This window comes from Eptesicus fuscus, chromosome 5, assembly GCF_027574615.1.
Source record: "Eptesicus fuscus isolate TK198812 chromosome 5, DD_ASM_mEF_20220401, whole genome shotgun sequence".
Lineage (NCBI taxonomy): Eukaryota > Metazoa > Chordata > Mammalia > Chiroptera > Vespertilionidae > Eptesicus > Eptesicus fuscus.
The window spans coordinates 45,911,738-45,938,227 of record NC_072477.1 but is presented as its reverse complement, the minus strand read 5'-3'; the positions used below and the strand labels follow the sequence as shown (position 1 = coordinate 45,938,227).

Sequence of the window (26,490 nt, the reverse complement as noted above, 5' to 3'; positions counted from 1 at the left end):
GAAGTCGGTTTTCGGCCTGGGGGAGTCTATTTTGAAGACGTGGCGTTAGAACACTCAAGGGGCCAAAGAGCTGCATGTGGCTCGCGAGCCGCGGTTTGCCGACCACTGGTCTAGAGGAACAGGAAGTTAAAACTTAATATTCTTTTTACTGTACAGGAATCAATCACTTGACAATTTTTAGTAGTACTTCCAGACCTGAGAACTTTCTCTGGCTAAAAATTGGGGTTCAAAGTAGCAATGTTTTTCCTTTGTTTCCTATTTTTGCAGCTCAGTCACCAGCAGGTCATGTTCTTCAGTAGGAGATGATTACTCAATTATTAATCCATAATTAAGTCTAAACATTTTAACACTTAAGTCTAAAACACTAAACTCTATTCTTTCTCTTCCTGCTAAGGAACTGAATTCTCACTTGTAATATATCACTTAGTACAGATTGGAAGTTTGCTGTCACCTGAGATCAATTCTGTCCTTATACTGTCCTAAACAAGTTGAATATTGGTGGACCAAAGGGAGATTATCTTTCTAGGCCAGACAGCCTTAGTATTTATCTTTAGCAAATCCCCTGCCCCCCCCCCCCCCCCCCAATATACACACTTTTTGTGTAGAGGTGGAGAGTAAAGGTATTTTATGACCTGGCTCTATCCTCAAGTCACATACTATCGAGTGGCACTGTTGGAGGTACCTCAGGATAAGCAAAGAAAAGAAACTGCAGTTGACTAAGATGGTCAGGGACATAGGAGGAATGTAATAGGGGCTAAAATGTGGGGAGCCTTGAGAATTCAGATACATTTCTGTTTGCTATGGAAGGAGGTAGAAGTTTTAGGAAGTCCTGAAGAGTATGTTTTACAAGTGAGTGGTGAGTGGGGGTGTTCTTTAAACAGGAGTGGCTCTATGGTTTGGTTCCCTGTCAGAGCACATGCCCAGGTTGTGGGCTCAGACCCTGGTAGGGGGCATGGAGGAGGCAGCTGATTGATGATTCTCTCTCAGTGTTGATGTTTCTATTTCTCCCTCTCCCTTACTCTCTGAAATCAATGAAATACATATTTTAAAAAAACATGCACTGAATGCCTACTGTGTACTAGATAATGTGCTGGGCTATCAGAGATGAATGGCAGGTAAATAAGGAAAGATAAAAGTTACATAGGATATTGGTTTGGAGGACAGAATAAGACTAACATAATAAAAAGTAGTTAGGTTTGATGACAGGATGGTGAGGTGAGAAGGGATATTAGAAGGACTAGAAATGGGTACTTTGAAGAGGAAAACAAATGGTAATCTGAAAAAAGGAAACTGGAGAACAAAGAAAAAAGTAGAGGGTTGATATGCTGAACCAAGGGATAAAATAGATGAAACCATCATGAGCTTTGCTTGCTCCTCTGTGCTTTGTGGATGTTCACATTCAGACCCCTTTCTCCACAGTTGAAGGACACCTATAGAACTGGTGCCTTCTGTAAGTGTTTGATACTCCCCCAGAGACCTCTCTGCGAGGAAGTCTGGTCTGGCGAGAGTTCTTTCCACGAGGAGAGAGAGCGTTAGGTTCGAGCTTCTAAATCCAGGTTTCTTCGAGTTTATCTCTGTTTTAACCGGCTCGCCGGGTTTTCCAGCATTCCCAGAGCAGACTCTAATCCTGGCTCCTTGTGACCGTGCATTCCGAGACCCAGGATTTGGCTTCTGCATCCAGGTTCCGGGTTTCCCCTGCGCTCCCCCGCTCCAGTCTCCACACCAGCCGGGAATCCGGATCCGAGGGCCCGGTGATCCAGTGTCCGTACCTTCCAGGCGGCCCTGGTTGTCCCGGATCGCGGCGGCAGCGGCGGTGGCGGTGGCTGAGGGACCCGCGGCCCGGACACAGCGGCACCGGCCGGGCGGGGCGGAGCGGCGCGGGGAAGGGGCGGAGAGCCGAAGCGGAGGCGGGGTGGGGTGGGGGGGAGGGGCCGCGGGAACGGATGGCGGCCTGGGCCCCGTAGCAGCGGCGGCTCTACGGCCCGGGGCCCCGGGCCAGCGGAGGTGGCGGCTCCCGGGACCGGCCGCGCGGTGAGTCCGGAGCTTTGTGTGAAGCCGGGGCTGGGGGAGGAGAGGCGGCGGCGCTGAGGGGAGCCGGGGGTAGCGACGCCTGACGGAGGAAGTGGGGGTTGGGGGTCGGGGCCGAACGAGGGGAAGGTGTGTATGGAGGGGAGGGAGGGGGGGGGGTCGTTGCGTGGGTGGGGGAGGGGGCGTCGAGGGGCGCGGGGTGAAGTTCAAAGCATGGCCGGGCCGATTCAGGGTGAGGGTAGGGGTGCCCGAGAGGGGATTAGGGTCTAGCCAGGTTGTAGGGACAGGCCAGAGAGTTTGAGGCCAGTCTAATTATCTCAAGGGGGCCCCAGACGACGGGGGCTAGTCCGGGAGTTAGGGGTTCAGAGCGAAGGGTTGGGAGCTGGACATGTGCGTGGCCCGGGAGGGGGTGAACAAGGTGGCTGGGAGTGTGCAGTAAGTAGGTTGTGGGTGTGTGATCCTTCTAGTCCTCAGGTCATATTTACCCCTGTCCTTTTCTTCAAGATGGAGGGATTCCTGGGCCTGGCCCTTAACTGCTCTCTGCACCCCCCCACCCCCCGGAGGGTTTGTGACCCTGTCCTGCTTGGAAAACCCATGCTGCCCTCTTTTCCCTTTATGTGTAATTACGGTTGGATCATCTCCGTGCTTTGCTCAGATTCTCCTTCCTCCCTCTGGGGTTGAGGAGGAGGAGACACATCTGACCAATTAATGTGTGTTTGTGAAACAGGCAGCAGCAAACAGTCATTTCAGCTTCTAGGAATTAGGCTCACACAGGGTGGAGAGATCAGAGCCCTTCAGGGGGAATATTTCTGAACAAATCACAGATGATTGAATTCTCTAAGAAACAGCTTCCTGCCTAAATGAAAGTGGGAAGGATGGGGGAGAAAGCCTGTCTGTTTCCAGCCATGTGTCCAGAGCCCCAGGGGTTGAGTTAGAGTCCCCAGTCCCCCACAGGCCTCTCTTTTCTGTATTGGGCTTTGCTCTGCAGCCTTGAGTTAATTTCACCCCTGCTGCTTTGTCTTGGGGGAGGGAGTGCTGGTTTAGACTGTTGTGAGGAGGGATGACTGTTCTGCTGCCACACACAATAGTCGTGTCATTTTATCGGGAGTGCTACCCCAGGGCTGAGAACTGCTGCTGCAGAGATAAACCGGTCCCTCTCACCCGCCTATTGTGTACACAGTGAAGGTCATAGGTTCAAGTCTTGTCTGAGAGCTTTGGATATGCTCCATCTCCCAGGCTCCTCAGTGCCATTTTCTTCCTCTTCCAGACTGGGGCTTGCCATTGGAGGAGGCCAGACAGAAAGGCTCTTCTTTTTGAGTGAGGAACAATGCAGAGCTCATTGGCACACATTTTTCAGAAGAATAGGGGATGCCAGCCATGTTGTGCCTGCTTCTTTAGCTAGCCTGTACTAAGTTGTGAAGGAATAGTGTCTGGGAGACTCGACCCTGATGTTTAGGTCAGACCTCCAAGGGGAGGTTTCTACTCTTGTTTGAACCATCATATTTAATTCTTTTTATAGAGATGAGGCACTCATACAGTGATTTTTTTGTGTGTTTGTTTAGGAATACAACTAAAACCCTGTGTAGTGTTAATATAGGGAGACAAGGACCCAGTACCTTTTTAATGGTGACTTCCTGGTCAATAGTAATTGCACAACAAAAAGCCACAGGATTTGCCTATCTGGTCTAGGCCTGTGGAAACAAGGCCTGTGTTCATTTTAATTCTGATGAAAAGGGTGACTTGCTTATTGTGTAGAAAGTCCATAACTGCTTCTTTATTAGGGAGAACTGTGCAAAGAGATGAACATTAAAAAAACAACAACACCCACTTTTGAGAGCGTGGGGGTTATTAATGAGGGAAGGATGAGAATAAGCTAGAAGGAACCCTATCCTCGTATATATCTCATAGAAGTGTCCAACTGGTACTATTAGGTAAAAATAATATTTGGGGCTAAAATTTGGGTTTTCATTTAGGACATTGAAGAAAACTTTTGTTTAAAAAGAGATTAGAAATCAAACTCATTTTGAGAAAACAGTTGTATACAATACACTGTACACAATAGCCAACCATTTCATATAAATAGAAACTTTAGCCTTTGGTTTTGGTAAAGGCCTTTCTGAGGTGCTGAATCTATGCTGCTTCCCTCATTCCTTTATTTCAAATAGTCTTAAAATGATGGCTTGCCACTTAGGTGTTGGGCTTTGTTAGGAAGAAATTGTTTTGACCTTTGTATTTCCTGATGACAGAACTGACTTAAGGTCTTTACCAGAGGTGTTGTCTGTCTTTAGGCTGTTTTCAACTAATATATGTCCTTGGTCTCTGAGTGAAGTCTCAGCTAAATTGAGTCCAAAGCTTTTTGCTCTTGGGCTGTTGGCATTCATTTCTGAATCCTGTCAGGTGACACTGAAGGCAGAAGCCCCAGATAAATTTGCCTTGATTAGGTATAGTGCTTTCAAATTTGGGCCCTTGCCATGAGGAGTCTCATGAGTCTTCTGATTGTGACCATCCTTCAGAGAGTACTTTGGGTCTTCACCACCCCCAGCATCTTGGCAGAAAATGTTTCCTTGTGCCTGCCTGGTGTCACTCAGTGAGCATCGACCTATGAACCAGGAGGTTTGATTCCCCCAGTCAGGGCATATGCTTGGGTTGTGGGCTCGATTCCCATTAGGGGGCATGCAGGAGGCAGCTGATCAGTGATCAATGATTTTCTCTCATTATTGATGATTCTATCTTTCTCCCTCTCCCTTCCTTTCTGAAACGTGTGTGTGTGTGTGTGTGTACATATATATATACACACGTGTATATATATATATTTAAGAAAAGATAATGCTTCCTTGTGAGAGGTCTGGGTAGCTGGACAGATTTGTGCTTTTTTTTTGAGGATATGGAAGCATAATTTTGGCTACTGGTAGTAATTATATTGCAATTAGCATAGAGCAACTAAATGGCTGGAATAGGATAATTTGTTGAGGGGTTTACTGATTGCTCTGTCAAGTGCAAGTGCCACTCCTTATTTATTTGCCTGGGAACTCCACTGCCTGGGCTCAGCCATGGAGACTTAAGTACAGAAATGATATATGGTTTCCAGAAGTTCTTGCTCTGCTCTCTCTTATTACTGTCAGGTACCATAGCACCTTCCACCGCCACTTTCTCCATCTCCAGAGGTAGCAAAGCAATTGTATTTCCCTTGTGGAAAATATCATGGATGGAAATACTGCCAGACAGATGGGGTCACTCTGAGATAAGGTGGCCTTATGTTGTGTGGCAAGGCTTTTTTCCCCAGCAGTTGAATTATCACTTCTATTTGATTTTTAAAAATTCATTTTCTTTAAAAACAACAACAACAAAACCCCACAAAATATAAAAATCACATTATATACTAAATATGCCTTTATGATCTCTCTCATAAAAGTTGGCTGTGACAGGCAAAATGAAGATAGGTGATGCTGATTGGCAGGTTCTGGGTCCACTAAGTATCAGTGAAGGACTCTTTTCACTAGGGAACAGGTAATTCACCAAAGCACCTGCCTAGCTGGGCATGTGGAATTGGCAGCAGCTGTGCAGCTGAAGAGGGATTATTGAGCAGGTGGCTAAAGAATCACATGTCACAGTGACAAGAAAATACTTGGTCTTCCGTGGTTTAGGTTCAGTTCATATGTGTGAAATTGCTCTTTGTTTCACATTTCTTAATGCCTGGTACTGATTTGTTAGTGAGATGATAATGGAATAGAAAAAAACAAATTCTTTTTCTGTTTCTTTTAGACTACTGAGTAGCTTGCCTTAGACATGGTCCTAGACAGCCCTATTGTATTTCTGTGAGTTCTGGCTTTATGCCCTATGAATGGGAAAGAAATAGTGGCAATTCAGTGTTTCTAGTACTTGTTTATTAGAGGGAAATGGGAAGGAGAAAATTCTTTGGTTTTAACATGGTGAAAAAGATTTAACCCCACTGGGAGGATAACCCAGCAGGTTTTAGGCAAAGGATGTAATTGAATTTTTGTGTTAGGTCTATCTGACATGCCTTACTCAATAAATTTGCATGTGTTTTTATTTTATGAATATAATTCTCCACATGAAATTTACATCTCTTCAGTTTGTTTTGTTCCATTTTTCATTTCTCCCAGCACCTTTATAACTCTTCTCTGGCATTGAGATTAACATCATTTGTTAGAATCAAATAATCACCAGAGGGCCAAATCTTGTTAAGGAACCATCTCAACTAAATATTTGTCTTTAAAACAAGTACAGAATTTTTAATAACTTGAAAAAAGACTTTCTTTTTTGAGGTTTTCTGCAAATTCCCAGATTTTTCTTGAAGGTTATCATCTTCTGTTAATATGGTTTTCTTTTACATAATCATGCCACTGTAATAGGCAGTGCCATAGAACCTAAATTTTATAAGCAAGTAACTTGGTGTTTATTTTCTGATTTATTTATTTATTTATTTATTTACCTTCTAGTCATTTTCTGTATTAGACTGACAGGCTGTGTGCTTCTTCTATTGAGACACACACACATGCACACAATGTAATGAATTCATGGGGTACTAATTAACAGTTGTTTGAAAGAAATATGTGATATTAGCTGTTTGAGAATTTTTTTTTTTTAGAATTTAGAAATTTCTTTTCCAAGTGGCGTGAAGTCTCTTTACCTGTATGTCAGAGAGAGAGAGAGAGAGAGAGAGAGAGAGAGAGACAGATTTAAGTATGTAGGTAGATTGATTTAGGTTGAGAACCACTAGCAGGGTCGCCTAAGACCATCGGAAAACACAGATATTTACATTACGATTCATAACAGTAGCAAAATTACAGCTATGAAGTAGCAACAAAAATAATTTTATGGTTGGGGGTCACCACAACATGAGGAACTGTATTAAAGGTTTGCAGCATTAGAAACGTTGAGAACCACTGATTTAGGGGAAGAGAGGCGAACGGTGTGCCTCTGAGGCCAGGGGCCAATGGACCAATGCAGAGACAGGAATATTTTGCAAGAATTTGCTTAAACCTGGTTTGTAACCTAGCTTTAAGTGGGAGCTTAGCAATTATTTGAATAGTATTCACTTCTGAAGAAAAATATAAACTTCTTGATTTTCCCATATAAAGCCATCACAGTTGTTTGTTTTAAACAGTTCACAGAGTACCATATACTTTCCTAGCATTGTCAGCAGTTTGCTTTCTCATGCTTTTTTCCCTCCTCCATCTCCCATCCTAGTTCTCTGCTCTGAAGACTTCTCTGGCAGCTTGGAAACACTCTAATTACTGTAGCTATTATAGTCACAACCCAGATCTTCCACCTCCTTCCCACTCACCCCTTTCTATCTCCCGTCTCCCTCCTCTTGCTCTAGCAGCAGGAGTTGAACTGCAGTCTCATGAGCACCGTCAGATCTATGAATGAGCTTTATATCTTGTCAAGGCAGAACTCTGGATCCAACAGGGCTGATTTTTCATGGTTCTCTTGCTGTTTGTTCTTGGATCAGAGTCCCAGAAATAAGAGATGGCAAATACCTATTAGGTCATATATAGTCCATCACTCAGGAGCAAACCTACGATCTTTCGCTTGTCTCTGTGAGAATTTTTTCTTTTTTCCTTTTGTAGGTGAGAGCTGTCTGATGCCAGGCAAGCTCTGAAACTGCCTTCTTGTTATTGTGCTCTCTGGTCATTAGTGTCTGGCCAATGACCAGACTCTCTTGGATTTTTATTCTTATCCCATTTTCAGGATTCCTTGTTCCCAGCAATATCTCCACCCCTTCACCTTCAGTCCTTTCTTCTTTATTGTTGGTACCACATTTGTTCCTTTTGTACCATCCATCAGTTTGCCAGAAGTTACCACTTTTCAAACCTTTGCCACAAGAAGATGCTGATGGAAGCACAGGATGCACATCCTTGAAGGTGGTAATGGCTTAGAAAATAAGTGCACGGTTGTGGCCTTAAGAAACTCCTGTACTGTATGAACAAATGCTGCTTCTTTCTGTTTAATTTGAGGCACTCCCTGTTCTAACCCTTTGTTCTCTTTATGTGGGAAAATTTTATTTTTGTGTGGCTTAATTACAGTTACAATTAAGTTATTGTCTGATTTAATAGTGTTATGTGTTTGCTTTTCGTAGAATTGGGAGTCATAAAACAAAACCCAAGTTCTTATCACTACTATGCCTCTAACTAGCTATGTGACCTTGTGCTAGTCACAGCTCTCTTTGCTCTTTCCTTATCTGTCAAATTAGCAGATTAGACAAGATCATCTCTTAAGGTTCCATTTAACTGTAGAATTTTATGATATCTAGGTTGTGATGAAAGTGGGTTTTCCACTGGAAGTGACAGTAGTGAGCAATTTATAATTACTGTGTCAAAAATATAGTCAAGCTGAAACCGGTTTGGCTCAGTGGATAGAGCGTCAGCCTGCGGACTCAAGGGTCCCAGGTTCGATTCCGGTCAAGGGCATGTACCTTGGTTGCGGGCACATCCCCAGTAGGGGGTGTGCAAGAGGCAGCTGATCGATGTTTCTCTCTCATCGATGTTTCTAACTCTCTATCCCTCTCTCTTCCTCTCTGTAAAAAATCAATAAAATATATTTAAAAAAATATATATATAGTCAATATTCAGAAGGGCTAATGGGTGCAGCTTAGTTCTCTGGGGCTTGACTTTCACTCCTCTTTGATATATTTATAAGGCTTATGCTATGCTTTTTTTTTTTTTTTTTTTAACTAGGCCATCTTCTTTTGAAGGGTCTTGTATCCTCATTCTGCAGGTTCACCAGCTTATCAAGTATATCTTTTTCTAGTCTGTTTAAGCCATGAGAATGGGTATCAGAAAGCTACAGAAAAGAACCTGAAGGAAATCATACCTTGAAGGATTTGCCAGATATCAATAAGTAATTTTGTGTATTCAGTCAGAAATCTAAGATCTTAAATCTCATCAAAAAATTTTTTTTAAAATATATATTTTTTATTGATTTTTTACAGAGAGGAATGGAGAGGGAGAGAGAGCTAGAAACATTGATGGGAGAGAAACATCAATTAGCTGCCTCTTGCACACCCCCCACTGGGGATGTGCCCACAACCAAGGTACATGCCCTTGTCTGGAATCGAACCTGGGACCCTTAAGTCTGCAGGCTGGCGCTCTATCCACTGAGCCAAACTGGTTAGGGCTCATCAAAATTTTTAACTAAATGGGACTGATTGTGGAGATGGATTGGGTATTTTTCCATTTTTGACCAGTCCGTGGAAAACCTGCTTTGAATTAACTTATTGAGATTGAATATGAGTTGTTCACTGTGTTTTGTTTAGAAAATAAAGTTGTTATTACTAATGCTGTAAATCCTAAATGGGTGACATTTGGTGGTCTGACTAACAAGGGAAATCTCCAAAAGGAACAGAGGGATTGAAAGCTGGTGAGTGACTGTAGGAACTTTAAAGTTGACAGTATGTTAGGAAATCTTTGTTTTCAAGCAGTTTAAAGGCATAAGATCACATAAGCAAGTTAATTCCCCAAGTTAGGATTTTTATCAACAGTTTCCAGATAATTCTTAGACTTGGGACTTCTAATAGCAGATATTTATTGAATGTTAAGAGGATGATGACAGTCTTTTTAGTCTTTTTGCTTGTTTGTTAATATAGCACAATCATATGTTTAATCTACCTTTGAACATTGGAAGAAGCATTCACTGTTTTTAAATTTGTACTTAAAACATTCACCAGTCTGTAATAGAAACATTTGGTGGGCAGAACTATTTGTGTTGGACTTGCAAAAAGTCCTGGGAGTACTTTGCTTTATTCCCAGCCATCTGTAGCACATTATTAATTTTCAGGTAATCTAAAGATTATTGGGAAGTGCTCCACTTGAATGTGAGATTTTACAAAGATATATTAGAAATATAAGTATTTTTTGTAGGTGGGCTTTTAAAAAAAGGTGGTAGGTGAAGCATAGGGTATTGAATTAGAAAGTGGCCAGAATAGGTACCATGCAACCTTGGGAGTTCAAACCACACTATGAATGAAATCCAGATCCTGGCAGGCCACATTACTTGCTGGTATAGCATTGCATGCTGGTACTGTAGTTTCTTAGGCCATAGTTCAGTATTAGAGAAAGGCAGCAGTGTCTGCTCTATTCTATGTACGGAGTACAGCCAGGGCTTTGGGTATGTTACCAGGAATATTCTTAACAACATTGCTAGGTGAAGTCCTTTGTGTTAGGTTGGGATAAACTTTTATTCACATGAACACAAGTGGATGTTCAAGAATGCACCTTGTGAACTTTATGACAAATTCTGAGGTTTGGTGTGAAACTCAGCACTTTGTTCTGTAACTGATGCTTCTAGAGCAGAGTCTTAAAGAATGACATCAGAAATAGAATTATAGGAAGATAAATTGGAATTCTGGAGCTTATGGGATATATGAATCTGGAAGGTATACAGGAAAGGAGGAATTTTTTTTTCTACTTGGCATTTGTTTTCAATGGCACCTCCAGTACATCATTTCTGAAACTTGCCTGCCCTTTTCTTCCCTAAGCATTACAGCTTCTTCCAGTTGCCATGGCACAAAACTTTGGATTCATATTTGGTTCTTTTTGTGCCTTACCACCTATTCATTCATTCATTACATTTGGATTATTCTGGATAGCGTGCCACTTTTTCCTTTGGCTCACCTAGTTTAGGTCTTCATCTGTAATAACCTCATGGTTAATGCCTCTTTCTATATTCCATATTATAGACTGCTGTAATATTACTATAATTTTTATTCATTTTGAATAACTAATATTTATTGAGCATTTATATACCAGGCCAGCCATGGTCGCTGTCCTTTCAGGACTAAGTCTAGTGGGGGAGATCAACAATCAACTAATACTAGGTGTATCGGTTAATAATGCAGATTTTGTAATCAAAGAAAACACGATAATTTCAAGAGAAACACCAAAAGTGCTTTATTCAAAGTAATGTCCATCGCTAGCTACACATTTCCCTATCTTTCAGGTAATTTGTAGATACTCTCCCAATAGAACTTTTCTTGTTTTGAGGCAAATCATTCAGAGACCCAATTTTCCACTTCTTCGTACGTTTTGAAGTGCTGCTTAAAAAGTGTGTGTGCCATTGATCGGAACAAGTGGTAATCTGAAGGAGCAAGGTCTGGTGAATACAGCAGGTGGGCTAATACTTCCCAGGCAAGATCTTTTAACATGTCTTTAACTGGTTTTGAAGTGTGTGATGGTGCGTCATCATGAAGTAAAATTACTTTGCCGTGTCTTCTGGCACATTCTGGTCGTTTCACAATCAAAGCGTGGTTCAAATTGATTATTTGTTGTCGGTAACGATCAGTATTAACGGTTTCACCTGGTTTTAGAAGCTCATAATACACCACACCTTCCTGATCCCACCAAATGCAGAGCATTGTCTTCTTTCCGAAGTGATTTGGCCTTGTAGTCGATGTTGATGGTTGACCGTGATTTTGTGCATTTGGGATTCTCAAAATAAATCCACTTTTCATCGCCAGTCACAATTCAATGCAAAAAAGACTTTCTTTTGTGCCATTGAAGCAACATTTTACTGATGACTTTTAGGTTTTCCATTAGTCTTTCTTTCAGTTGATGTGGCACCCATTTCATTTTCCTTACTTTAAAATCTTTCCCATTGCTTGTAAATGATCGGAAATTGTTTGCTGAGCAACATTTAGTCTTTCTGCAAGTTGTTTTTGAGTTTGACACGCATCTTCATTCAATTATGCTTGTCATTGTTGGTCTTCAAACTTTTTTGGTTGACCTGGATGTTCTTTGTCTTTCACATCGAAATCATCATTTTTAAAGAGTTTAAACCAGCGTTCACAAGTATCTTGAGATGGAGCATGTTCACCATAAGTTTCCCGAAGTATTCAGCAGCACTTTTCTTCAAAATAATGAATTAAAACTTCCCGCAAATGCTCTTTTTTTGGCACGAAATTGGGCATTTTTAAGTGTAAAAATATCTATGATGTTAACACCTTCAGCAAATTTGACATATGAAGTTTTGAATACAACAATTAAATAAAATAGCATACATATCAAATAGCATATATATCAACATATGTATAACTCCATCTATTGAAAAAAATCTGTATTATTAACCAGTACACCTAGTAAATGTATGATTATGAACAGTGCTCTGAAAGGAAAGAATTTGGTTCTAGTAGAGTATGTAACAAGGAAACCCTATCTCCTTCCTGAAGCCTTTCTTAACCCTCTTCTTCCCACCCATCTCTCTCCAGAATTGATTATCTTTCTCTGTATCTCTTGCTTTATTTTTTAAAAATATATTTAACACCTTTAGGTGACATAATGATGAAGTAAAATTTTTATTTCAGAGAGGAAGGGAGAGAGAGAGATAGAAACATCAATGATGAGAGAGAATCATCGGTCGGCTGTCTCCTGCACCCCCCCCCCCCCCCCACTGGGGATCAAGCTGCAACCAAGGCATGTGCCCTTGGCTGGAATCAAACCCGGGACCCTTCAGTCTGCAGGCCAACACTCTATACACTGAACCATACCGATCTGTGTCTCTTCTATTCTCATAGCTTCTAGCCCAGTTTTTTTAATATAACTTTGTTTAATTGATGCTTACTGAATTGAATTTGAATTTAATATTTGAAAACAAATTTCTTGTGATTTTTTTTAAGGCCTTCTTTTATGCTAAATTTTATCCCAAATTGAATAATCTAGGAACAAGGTAGACTATGAAAACCTTTAGAAATCCTTCAGACTCAAGAACAAGCATTTGAGGCCTTTACTGCCTGTATCAGTACAGTGGTTTCATATAACCAAGCTGATTGAAGACTTGGGGGAGGGAGGCAGGTAGTTGGTATATGGCTGGTAGAAACAATGTAGGTCAGTCACAGGAACCAGGCTGGTTCTGTTAGAGGGATATAGCCATTGTTGGATCTCTGGGTATTATTGACCTCTGGGAGGTGTTTTTAGTTTTTCTTATTTATGTCATAAATATTTATTGGGTTCCAACTATGTGTGAGGTCCTGTTCTGGCTGCTTAACATCTGTCAGTGAACAACACAGACAAAAAAGTTCCAACCTCATGGGTCACGGAAACAGAAATAAGCATAATAAATGATTATATAATATTTAAAAGGTGATAAATTAGGTGAGTAAAATAGAGCAGAGTAGGGGGATTAGGAGTGTGAAGGAGGGATAGGTAGGGAAGGTAGGGAGTTTACAGCTTTAAATAAGATGGTCAGAGTAAGCATCTGAGAAATGTGGTGCTGATGTGTTATAGGGTTGTTAGGCACTTACCTGAGGTTGCTGAGTGCTCTTCCTGCTCAACAGAGAAAAAGAGGCAGTGTCTGCAATTGTTCCAAAGAGTCCAGCCGACATTGAGGGGGGAAATAGCTACTTGTTATGTTCTTCTCTCCTTGGTGCTCCTCTGGCTGGCATTTCTGGAAGTTTATCATGGTGAAAATTGCAGTCAGTCTTGTCTGGAAGACAACAGGGATGAAACTGGAAGCCTTGAGCTAGTTCCCTGAGGGGTGCGATTTACTCTTCTGTTGCCTGGGCCTTGGGTCCATAGAGTAATGGGTGTGTTTGGCCTCTGGGTTTTCTCCTTCCTCAATGGGGAAAGCCCAGTATTGTGACTTTACCTCTTTTTAATTAGGCCTCAGCAACTGTGTCTGGGTAGCTCTTTAAAAATAGGATTTCAAGGCCTGGTCAGTAGTGGCTCAGTGGTTGAGCATCAACCTATGAACCTAAGCCCAGGTTGCAGGCTTGATACCCAGTAGGGGGCATGAAGGAGGCTGCTGATCAATGTTTCTCTCTCTCCCTCTCTTTTCCTCTCTCTCTAAAAAAATCAATAAAACATTTTTAAAAAAAGATTTCAAGGAGTGTGCACTCTGCTCTCAGCTTAAAAATGAATTTTCAGGTTTGTGGTATTTTTTTTACTTCCTCTCCCAGTACCTAATTCATTAGCTAGAGGATGAAGATGTCTTATGTCTAAGATGCTCTCTTGTCTGACCTGTGTATTGTAAATTTTCTTATAATTTTCTTGCTTGCCCTTTACTCATCCTTCAATTTCTTCATTATTTTTCCTGTTACCTCTTTCCTGTTTTTCTTACATGAAGCTAATAGGAAACAGAAATCCCTTAGGCCAGACTGCTGTTTTGGTAATTGACTGCAAGCTAAAATTTCTACCTTATATACAAGGGACAGAATATCCTATTTCTGTCCTTGAGTTATGTAGAATGCAACTCGAAGACATCAAGCTCTCAGCTTGGTAACATTGAATGCTGTTTGATGTCGCTGAGATGCAGGGCAGGGTATCTACCTATGCATGCTATTTTTATTTATCTCATCAGTGCCAGTGCACAAGGAGACCTATTTGCCATTCTGTAAAAATGTACTCTTTTGCTACCTAATTTTAGAATAGGGTCCCCATGAACTCTGGTCCATGCTAAAAAAAAAAAAAGTTACTTTTAGGCAGAAATGGTTCTAATGTTAGATGAGCTTTGAGACATGTCACAGGGCTTTTCTCTGGAGTTGCTGTATATCAAATGTGAAGTTCTGCGTTTTCACTACATATGCTTAAGTGGTGCAATAACATATCACTGATATCATGAACTTTAAAGCCAGCAGCTGTTAGTTAATTCAAGTGTATGTTGTTGTTTTCTTTAGTGGTGAAAAGAACTCAGTTTAACTAACCAAGTTGTATTGCTTTATTATTAAAAATGCTTTAACATAGCTTGGTTTCTAGTGAAAACTATTTTCTTAGTAGTAATGTTTCTGTGGTTTGTATTAGTTGGCTCTTCCAGTCCTAGCAGAGCTGGAAATCCTGGCAGTGTGGATTCCAGATGAGTTCCATAACACTATCTGACAGAGAGGGACATGCAGGACAGTGTTTGGCAAGATTCTTTTTCTTATGGAGACTTTCTATAAGAAAGAAATTCAGTTTCAACAAGGTTACACTGGAGTAGGTGACATAATGATAAAGTAAAATTTTCTTCCAACAACAAATATGTTTCTTCCAAAACATATGTTTTACCTAAATATTTGATCTGATTCATTATATTTTTTAAAAGTGTTACTTATATAAAGATGAGAGGAATTTCTGCTATCCTTATATAATATTTTTTCTGTCTCCTTTTTTTGATAGGGAATGTCTTGGTATAATGATTTAATTCATATCTCAGATACTTTATGGAAGAAGACTAACCGTGGCAGCAAGGGATTGCATTTTTTTTTTTTTACTCAAAGAGGTTCATGTAAAGGGATTACATTTTTATAAGGATTGAAATCTTTGCTTAAATAAAAAATGTCACATTTCTAATCAAAATAATGTGACTGAGTTGAAAATGTTAAAGGTGATTGGAGGAGCTGCAAAACTAGGCTAGATAATAATAATGTGGAGTTCATTTGTTTATATACAGATTGGTTAAATGCTTCATTGCAAGCAAATGTGAAAATATGGTTTTGAATAAGACAAACTACTTACAGTTGGCTGTTTTAGAACCTACAAACAAAGAAATAACCTAGATATTACATCTAAGGAAAAAACAAGAATTAATAAAGGTTTCTCTAGGTTAATACTATTTAATCACATTTTGATTAAGCTCAGTTTCTTCAGGAAGAGAGGAAGAACAAAATTTATATGGAGATTCTGTTTTAAGAAATCAAGCTGTGATTAAGTATGTACATTAGAAAAAGTGGAAAGAAAGATTTTAAAAAGTAATCAACTGGAAATGTAAAGACTTAAAAATTATCATATTAGAAGTCCATGTTAAAGAAAAGCAAGGGTTCAAAAGGACCATTCAGAACAGATAGCAATTTGGCATAGTCTTGAAGCTGTGGAGAGGAGAAAGCCATCTTTTAAAAAAATTAGAAACATTTTCAGTCAAGACCACAAGCAGCCCACAAAGTGATGATGGTTGAGTGCCATCTAGAATTTAGGCAAAAGAAAAAAAGATGAAATAGATCAGCCTCTTTGCAAAACTAATGGTAGGCATTTTCTGCTTTTTATTTAAAAGGAGATGTTAAAAATGGAAAGGCAGCTAGAAAATTGGTGAGACTACTTATCATAGTGTGAAAGATCTATTCAGGGATGATAACATTACAGAAGTTCCACTTCCCAAGCAGATTAAAAAGACTTCCAGGTCAAATGATGATAGATTATTAATGTTTGTCTTTTTCCTGATTAGAACATGGATTAATCTTTTTTAAAGCACCAAAAGATATAAAGAACTCTTAGGAATTATCCCAGAAATGTTAACATTTATTTAGTATTTCCAACACTTTTTTTTTTCTTTCTAGCTGCATAGGCTTCTTTTTTTTTATATATATATATTTTATTGATTTTTTACAGAGAGGAAGAGAGAGGGACAGAGAGTCAGAAACATCGATGAGAGAGAAACATCGATCAGCTGCCTCCTGCACACCCCCCACTGGGGATGTGCCCGCAACCAAGGTACATGCCCTTGACCGGAATCGAACCCGGGACCCTTGAGTCCGCAGGCCGATGCTCTATCCACTGAGCCAAACCGGTTTCGGCTGCATAGGCTTCTTTTAATCAAATCAATAAACTTGATGAAATCACAATTATCTACTCAAGAATTTAGAAAGTATTCAAGAATAAACTGTGGAACCCTTAATGAAAATATATCACTTCAAGTTGTAAGTAGTGTGATCACTACACTCAGACTGGTGTAGATTTCAAATGTTATTCTCTTAAGAAGGGTTTGGAGGTAGAGGGACTAAAACTATATTGGAAAATTGGTAAAATGTAAATTGATTGAGATGACTTGGTACCATTCATATAACTGATTAGGGCAGTGGTTAGTTAACATAAGGAGAAGTCATGATAAATCACTAACAATTATGTGTGGGTTGAGTTATTACCTGTAGATATTGTTTAGTTTGAAAAGACTTTAAAAAGTCAGGCCAAAAAACTTTAGTCATGGAATGGACAAAAATGTTTTGTGCCTTAGCAAACTTAATTTCTGACAATGAACACTTCTGTAGTTCCATAGTCCTCTGCAGTTCTAAAACTCAAAAGCTCTGAAAACAAAAGGTTTTTTTTGGTAAGGTAGGCACAACCTGGCTTCAACCAGTAAGAGGCAACTTACAATCTTTTTGGTTCTATTCCAAGTAAATATTCATTTTGCTATAGGGATATTAATGAGTTTGATGTTAGAATGCTGCTCTAGTTCCTACTGAGAGGATTACATAGTACATGGAATATTAATTATCTCAACTTTTTATAGGCTCAAATAAGTGCAGTGACTTGCCTGAGATTGTTAAACAGCTATGGAAGTAAGGGAGAGTAAAGAATAGAATTGAGCTTTTCTGCCTCTTCCCAAGTTTTGTTTTCATTGTACTGTGCTGGTTCCTCATGACATTACCTTCAAAAACCATATGGATAAGTTCTAGGTGTAAGAATTTAAGCAGTGACACTCATCTTATTTGATACTTTAATAAATATTTTTCATAAGTGACATATTTAGGTTTTCCCAGGATAGTTTTCAGTAGTTAGGTTCCCAAATTGTTTAGTAGATCTTGGCTATTGTGGGCTGATGAAAGGAATATCTTGTATGTGGGAGATGAAAGATAGATTAGCTTCAGTGTGGACAAGTATTACATTTAAAAAGAGGCAGAAAGTCCAAACCACTTTCTTTTTCTTTTTCTTTTTTAAATACATTTTTTAATACATTTGATTTCAGAGAGAAAGGAAGAGGGAGAGAGAGACAGAAACATCAATGATGAGAGAGAATCATTGATTGGCTGCCGCCTGCATGCCCCCCACTGGGGATCAAGCCCACAGCCTGGGCATGTGCCCCTGACCAGAATCGAACCCAGGACCCTTCAGTCCACAGGCCAATGCTCCATCCACCGAGCCAAACCAGCTAGGGCCCAAACCACTTTCTTAGCATGATTAACGTCTCCCTAACAATTGTAGTCCCCAAGGGAGACAAGGAATCTTGGTAAGCTTTTCCTAGAAAAATTAGCTCAGTGCACAGCCAGGGAAATGCTTGGCATCATTAGGAAGAGAATCAGAACTCAATAAAGATAAAAACAAACTCCCCTCTATGCAAAACCAAAGTTTGACTATGTTTGTGATAACTGTTTTCTGTTGATCCCCAAGGAATACTTATCAGAGCTGGTGACCAAAGGAGGTGAAGACTTTAATGAAGACATGTAAACAAAAGTACACACTTTGGTTTTTAATTACTTTTTAATTTTTTTATATTTTTATTGATTTCAGAGAGGAAGGGAGAGGGAGAGATAGAAACATCAATGATGAGAGAGAATCACTGATCAGCTGCCTCCTGCACGTCTCACACTGGAGATCAAGCCGCAACCTGAGCACATGCCCTGACCAGAATCTAACTGTGACCTCCTGGTTCATAGGTTGACACTCAACCTTTGAGTCATGCCGGCTGGGCGAACTTCAGTTTTTAAAGACAGAGGAAATATCAAATTTTATCAAGTGAAGAGAAGAATATAAAGCCTTGGTTACCAGTTCTTAGGATTCTATATTGGATAGAGAGCACCCTTTCAAGTTAGAAATAAATTGAGCTGAATTATTGGGTTGCTCTTATCAATAGTAAATAAATAAAATGTGTTATAAACCTAGAGGTAATAGAAATTAAAAATAAGGTCAAGAAGGGTTTTTGATTAAACTTTTCATTTGGAGATAATTATAGAGTTTTATACTGTTGTAAGAATAATACAGAGGGATCTCTTGTATACATTTTACTCAGTTCCCCCCAGCGGTAACATCTTGTAAATCTATAGTACAATATCATAACTAGATAATTGTTATAATACACCTATCTCATTCAGATTTCCCTAGTTTTACTTGTACCCGTTTATGAGTGTGTACATTTAGCTTTATGCAATTTAATTACCACCACAAGTCAAGATACTGAACAATTCCATCACCACAAAGGTCTCATTCTGCCCCTCTATAGCCATACCTGCCACACTTCTACTGCCCCTCCTCCCATCTTCCATAAGGTCTTAAAAATTATTAAATTGATATATTTTATAAAAACCTATTAAGGGAAACAAGGGTTTTCCTTATTTTGAGGTGTATAGACATTTCCCAACTTAACAATGGTTCAACCTAAAGTCTCACTCCCAATAGGCAACTGCTTTAAACTTTTCAGATTTTTTCTTATATTTACTCCCATATTTCTAAATAATAAATAATATGCTCTTCTATTACCCTCCCCTTCTTACCAAATCCTCCTAATATAGTTATGTTGCAATTTTTAGTTAGATCAATCTATATTCATTATTTATTATGTTAAGGATTATTTATTATTGAGCCACTAAGTATACTGCTGTTATGTTTTCTTGTACAACTTTTGTTTCTTTCCAGGATTTAATATAATTAATCACCTCTTTTTTGTTGTTGTTGTTGTTATTGTCCTTATTACTAATTAATTCAGTCTCTCCAACAGATCTGTAAATCTTGCAATATAGTCAAACATAGGGTAATACTTAGGTAGTTTCTTTCCTCTTTTCCTTTATTTATTTATTTATTTATTTACTTATTTATTTATTTTTTTTTTCCCTTACCATCCCACTAAAATATTGTAACCTAGAAACATTGATGGCATGATTCCCTTTTACCATTATCACATAAAATACCACTTTAGGACCAGAACCATGATCCAGTAGTAATACAGTTCTCTTGTTTATAGTTACTTAATATTTTATTTTATTTTTGGAATTATAATGTGATTAAAAATTGCATAAAGAACACTAATTGTGAAAAATACCACATGATCTCACTCATTTAGGGATAGTAAAGAACATTATAAAGTGGTGAACAAAAAGATAGATATAGAGACAGTAAAGCATCAAACAGACTTTCAAAGTACAGAGGGAAAGTTTGGGAAAGGTGGGGGAGTTATGAAATCAAACGAAGGACTTGTATGCATGCATATAAGCATAAACAATGGACGCAAAACTCTGGGGGGGGAGGGCATGTGTGGGTGTGGGGTGGGGGGTAATAGTAAGATATGTACACATATAATACCTCAATAAAAATATTTTAAAAAAAAAAATAAAGAACACTAATTGTACGTGTACACTTAATTTTTCCATATTTATAACCACCATGCAGGTAAAGATATAAACATTTTCTGCACTCCCATACATGACCATTTTTCTGACTTCTGTCACCTTTAAATCATAGGTGTTTAAAATGTAATGACTGGATGGTTTAAGTCTGATAGTCTGACTTATCATACACTTAAGTATATGCATGAGGGCTCTCAGGAGTTGGTTATGTCTAGAATACCTGATGTGTGGGCTAACCCTATTTTGGGAAGCAACTGGGCATGGATGAGACTGTTTGAAGACTAAGAGAATAGGTAGGGGCAGTTAGGCATTTTAAGAAATGTGAGGACTGTTTTGTTTTCTAACCTTCCCTCTAGATCAGTGGTTCTCAACCTTTCTAATGCCGCGACCCTTTAATACAGTTCCTCATGTTGTGGTGACCCCCAACCATAAAATTATTTTCGTTGCTACTTCATAACTGTAATTTTGCTACTGTTATGAATCGTAATGTACATATCTGTGTTTTCCGATGGTCTTAGGCTTTACAGCAGCGGTTCTCAACCCTTGGGTCACATCTACTGTTATGAATCGCAATGTAAATATCTGTGTTTTCCGATGGTCTTGGCGACCCTGCTAGCGGTTCTCAACCTGTGGGTCACGACCCACAGGTTGAGAACTGCTGCTGTAGAGCCTAAGACCATCGGAAAACACAGATATTTACATTACGATTCATTAACAGTAGCAAAATTACAGTTATGAAGTAGCAACGAAAATAATTTTATGGTTGGGGGTCACCACAACATGAGGAACTGTATTAAAGGGTCGAGGCATTAGAAAGGTTGAGAACCACTGCTCTAGATTCTTGTTGAATCTTCATCCTTTATCTTGGAGAGGAATCCACACTCTGTTCTAGTAAGTTTGAGGATTGTCAGGTAATTGAGACAGTTTATAACTAACTAGTGGCAAATCAAGCTGAAGTAAGAATGGAGAGGCGAAGTGGCAGCCTAGGCGCAGTTATGATTCTATGCATTGAGGAAAGCAGTGTTAATTCACTTATTTATGGACCAAAATATTTGAGGGCACAGTGAACCAAGCACTGTTCTTAAGATACAGTATGAACAATTTGCAGTCTAGTGATTAATGTTTGGAAACAAATATTAATCAAGTCATCATACTTTAAGAGGTAGGGTGTGCACAGGGAGTGTCTTTCAGGTAAAGGCCATGAGGCAATAAGATGGGAGTGGGGTGCAAAGGACAAAGTGTGGCCATGAGGTAAGGCTGGAGAAGTAGACATGGCTTAGATATCCTTAAAGATATGCAAGAGGATCCCACCATTTTTTTGTGGCTAGTCTGACATCCTATTGTAGATGTTATCTTTTTTTAAAAAAATGTTTTTATTAACTTTAAAGAGGGGGAGAGAGAAAGAAAAAAATATCAATGTGATGTGAGAGAAAAACATCAGTTGCCTCCTGCTCGCACCCTGACCGGGGACTGAACCCCCAACCTGGGCATGTGCCCTGACTTGGAATCAAACCTGTGACCTTTTGGTATATGAGATGACACTCATCCAACTAGCCACACCGGCCAGGGCTAGAATAGCAGTTCTTGTGTAAGAAATTTAAGTAAGGAGGTCTGGTCTAGAATATAAAAAGTGAAGGTAATTTCTGTATTTCTTTAAAAATGTATAGGTTTTTCTTTTTCCCTTATGCCTATGAACTTGACTCATATTACTCCCTGTTTTAAGATGAGGAAATTGAAATACAGAAAAGCTTTGACACAACAATTCTATATGGAGGGCCAATTTCTGAGATCTGATTCCTAGCTATTTCCACTATTCACTTTTTTTCTGAGAAGTTGACATCACCGATTTCTCTTTAGCACAGAAAGTTTACATCTGGGAATAAGAACTAAATTGTAAATGGTGACGTAGTCCTCATTATTAGGGGAGGGGGAATGGTGGATTTTTTTGTTTACTTAAGATGATCATGGCCTTCTGCTTCTTGGCCTTATACATAGGCCTTGGGAGAGATTTTCCCTGTGGACTATTTCCACCAAATGAATCTATGCAGAGTTGGGATCGAACTAATTACATATTCAGTATGCTGTTTAGCCTATTGTGAGACGTATGCTGGCACAGAGCAGTACCAACAAATACCAAAGCTCTAAACCTGAGCCCTTGTGAATAGCTATGTCCTGGTGGAAGTGTCAGTTGCCTATGTGAAATGAAACAGGTCAAGCCTCATAATATTTGAGAATAGCAACCTGTGAGGGACATAAAACTATTCATGAGATGCAGCATATAAACACTCAGAGACTGAGAGATGCTACACTTTTATGTCCTTAGGTGACACATGGTCAGATGAGCCCTGTTGAATTGGATCTCTCTTCTCAAATTGGCACTGTTAGTCTGTTCTTTATCTGATCCCTATTAGAGATATAAGTTGAGAGCTATGGTACTTGAGATGACACAATTCCTTTGTTACAGTAATTAATGTAATAAATTAAGGGAGAGACCCAAAGGAAAGTTGATTGTTTCTTGTTAGAGCCCTAGGTGGAAATTGAGTTGATTAGTGAGCGCCTATGAAATATGGCAGGTAGAGAGGGAGATGCCTGTTCTTCCAGCTGAGTCAGCTCAGCATTACTGAGGATGGTTTACATGTTGTACTAGCCTCATCTGAGGTTGGCTAAGTACAGTGATTTCTAGGTAGCATCTGGAATTCAGGGAAGATGGTATGATATGGTTTTTTTCTATCAACTTTGCTGTATCCCATTGGTTTATTGACAGTTTCCTGGGGGCATCAAACCCTATGAAACTCACACAATTTAGATTTGACTGTTCTGTTGTGGAGTCAACATCCTAGGGGTTGGAACAGTTGGTGAAAGATAGTCCAGATGTTAAAACTCTGAGCCTTCAGATTAGTTTCTTGGCACTGAGGGATTTTTGAAGCAAAATGGAGCCTTTTTGTTAGTCAAAATAGTATAGAGTTTTATGAGCCACCCTGAATTCATCAAAGAAGAAAGGATTGCCATTTTCTTTCATAGAACTCAAATGGATATCAGTATTACATGTAATTTAATTTGTAAAAAAACTTTAAACATTTTCCATTTATTTAAAAAAATACCTTAGATACTCTACTTTTTTATATTTTTATTTTATTTATTTTTAGAGAGAGAGAGGAATGGGAGAGAGAGAGAGATGAACATAAATTTTTTCCCCACTTATTTATGCATGTTGTTGGTTGCTTCTTGTATGTGTCCTAACGGGGAATTGAACCTGCAACATTGGCATATTGGGACGATATGCTCTAAGCAACTAAGCTTACTGGGCCAGGGCTAAATACCTTAGATATTTTATACAAGGTGTAACTGTGAAACAGTCCTCTTTAAGTTTAGGCACCACAATATTATGAGAATATTTGGTTCATTTTATATTTTTGAGTGTCTTATATTTTTCAGATTTGTATCCTTATAATATGCTTAGAATCATGATGGATTCTCCTTCTACTTTATAATGAAAAAATTAATATTTAATGAAGCAACTTGGCTATCAATCTGGCTAGGGTCAATGGAAATTTGAGTCCAGAAATCACATCTCTTGATTCAAAGTTCTGTGTTCTTCCTACACCATGCTACATTCCTAGAATTAAGTATAGCTTTTATTTTTTCTTTGTCCATACAGCTTTTGGAGGGCACTACCTAGCCAGACAGATCACCCTCATATCCAAATGTGTGTGATCTTTGTGGTCCCAAATAGATTATACACAGCTGTCACTTGCTCAGGTCAGAGCATATAAGAAGATTGATTCAAAATCCATAAGGAGAGGGGATGACAGATAAATTTACAGTGGAACAACATTGGACACTTTGCTATTTAGACCATAATAGCTGTGGGTAGTTGGCAGTTAAAGAGAGCCTCTCTCTTTGAAGCCCTCTAGAATGGATACAGAGCTCTATCTGAGTGGAAAGAGAAGTACTGTTCTTAGTATGTTTGACTTAAGGTCATTTGCTGCTTATGTCCTCTTGCCAGGGGCTGAGACCTCACATGAGGACTCTTTTTTTCTCTTTCTTAGCCTTCTTGAAGAGAGGCCTTGTTCATTCTTGAGTGGTGTGATCTATGGCGTGTGCCCTAAAAAAGCAACTAATGACCTGAAATGTGTGATTACAAACCAGTCTATGGGCTGAGACTCTGAGAGATGGAGTTAGGTTCCAGAGAAGAAACTGGAATTTGAACTCCTATTGTTACAGGTACACAGTATGGAGAATGAGTACCATGACCTAGCTTGGTCACAACAAAGAGATCAGGTGCAGGAACAAGGCGCAAATGGTACTGACAAGGAATTCCAGAGTCTGGTGAATTGTGGTCTTAAATAGGGAAGTGGAGTACAGATAGACAGGAGGAGAGAAGACAGGAAAATATTTACAGAAGCTCTTCCAAGTTAAAAGTGCCTTGTGTTCTCTGTAAGGTATCGGTTCTCCTGATTCTGCACTTTCTCTGCCATGGAAGCAAGAGGTCAGTGCTTTTTCATTTCCAGCTAGCATGTTAGTTGCCCTACCTCCTGGGGTTAAACATCTCTGCAACGACCTGTCAGAGAGTTGATTATTAGCTGTATAAAGCCAGGGATGCTGTAGGGAGCAGATGGGAAGTGGTTTGGCTGCTGCAGCCAGGCTGATTAAAGAATCCTTGGCATTTTTACAGTGTCTTTGGAAATGTACCGCCAAAATTACTATGAAGCCTGCTGGGTTTGAAAAGCTGGATTTCTGAAAAGTCACCTGATTGAAAAGTAGTGCTTATGAAAACTCTTAACACCCTCAAAAATAGGACAGTGGTTCTCTAAAGAGCATTAGTACTACTAAAGATCAGTCCTCATAATTTTGTTTGTTTGCATCCTGGTCATTCAGAAATTCTTTAAAAAACTGTTTTGTTTTTTTTTTATTTCAGAGAGAAGGGAGAGGGAAAGAGAGATAGAAACATCAATGATGAGAGAAAATCATTGATCGGTTGCCTCCTGCACACCCTCTACTGGGGATCGAGCCTACCACCTGGGCTGTGCCCTGACCTGGAATCGAACCGTGACCTCCTGGTTCATGGGTCGATGACACTAAACCACTGAGCCACACCAGTTGGGCCATTCAGAAATTCTGAGTAGTTTTCTAATAGGGAAAATACTTTTTCATAGTTAAATTAATAGAATTATAGATTTGAAAAAAGCCCTAGGCATGTCTAGACTACCCTTACCGCACATAGAAGAATTCTTTATGCAATTTGATTGACAGGTGGTTATGCTTTTTTTTTTCTTTTTCTAAATACTTTCAGTGATAAAGATATGGCTTCATTAAGCATTGTGGGCCATTGTTGGAAATCTCGTGTTGTTAAATTTTTTCCTGAGTTAAACATCTGTCTTTCTGTAATTTCTGCTCACTGGTCCTGTTTCTACTCCCAGCATCATGGTATAAATTTCTCTCTTCCACATTACAGCCATTATTTATTTACTTACTTTTAATATAGTTTTATTGATTTCAAAGAGGACAGGAGAGGGAGAGAGGGATAGAAACTTCAATGATGAGAGAGAATCATTGGCTGCCTCCTGCCCGCCCCACAGTGGGGATCAAGCCTGAAATCCAGGCATTTGCCCTGCCTGGGAATTGAACTGTGACTTCCTGGTTCATAGTTCTGTTCAACTATTGAGCCACACAGCTGGGCATAATACCAATTTTTTAAAATAAATGAACAAATATGTATTGTACTACTATTTCATAGAGGCCAAGTTTTATGTAATGTTGAGAACTCCAAACATTTTACTAAAAATTTCTTCAGAATTCTAGAATTATTTTCAGAGTTATTTCTCTCTCCAAGATTTATGTTTCCTTTACCTTGTAGGTGCCATTTTTTCATAGTTTATACATCATGTTCCCCTACCACACACACACACACACACACACACACACACACACACACACTTTTTGCTCATCCTTTCATGAAGTAACGTCTATGTAAACTTGATGCCATCAGAGGTTGCTTGCTGTTGTGGAAACTTGGCACTAAACTTGACTTCGGTAAAGCTTTCTTTTTCTTCTCAAATCTACAGCTAAATGGTAAATTAATGTGCACACCTTTCTCCCTTAAATCCTAGTTTCTAGCAGGTGTTTATTTGGTACAGCTCTGCTCTTCTAGGATATCTTTTGTAACTAATGCACCCTGGCTCTTTTTTTTTTTTTTAACTGAGGAATAAAAATATTTTATTTATTTATTTATTTAAAATATATTTTATTGATTTTTTACAGAGAGGAAGGGAGAAGGATAGAGAGCTAGAAACATCGATGAGAGAGAAACATCGACCAGCTGCCTCCTGCACGCCCCCTACCGGGGATGTGCCCGCAACCAATGTACATGCCCTCGACCAGAATCGAACCTGGGACCTTCCAGTCCGCAGACCGACGCTCTATCC

General features: G+C 39.4%; 1 protein-coding gene across 2 annotated transcripts in view; it reads left to right on the top strand.

The window, feature by feature from the left end:
• Positions 1-1,927: 1,927 nt before the first annotated feature.
• Positions 1,928-26,490, top strand: part of ZNF609 (zinc finger protein 609) — a 222,911-nt gene continuing 198,348 nt past the window's right edge. For both annotated transcript variants that reach the window (XM_054716143.1, XM_054716142.1), the window contains exon 1: positions 1,928-2,031. The gene's annotated coding sequence lies outside the window, so the exon portion shown is untranslated. The remainder of the gene's footprint in view (positions 2,032-26,490) is intronic.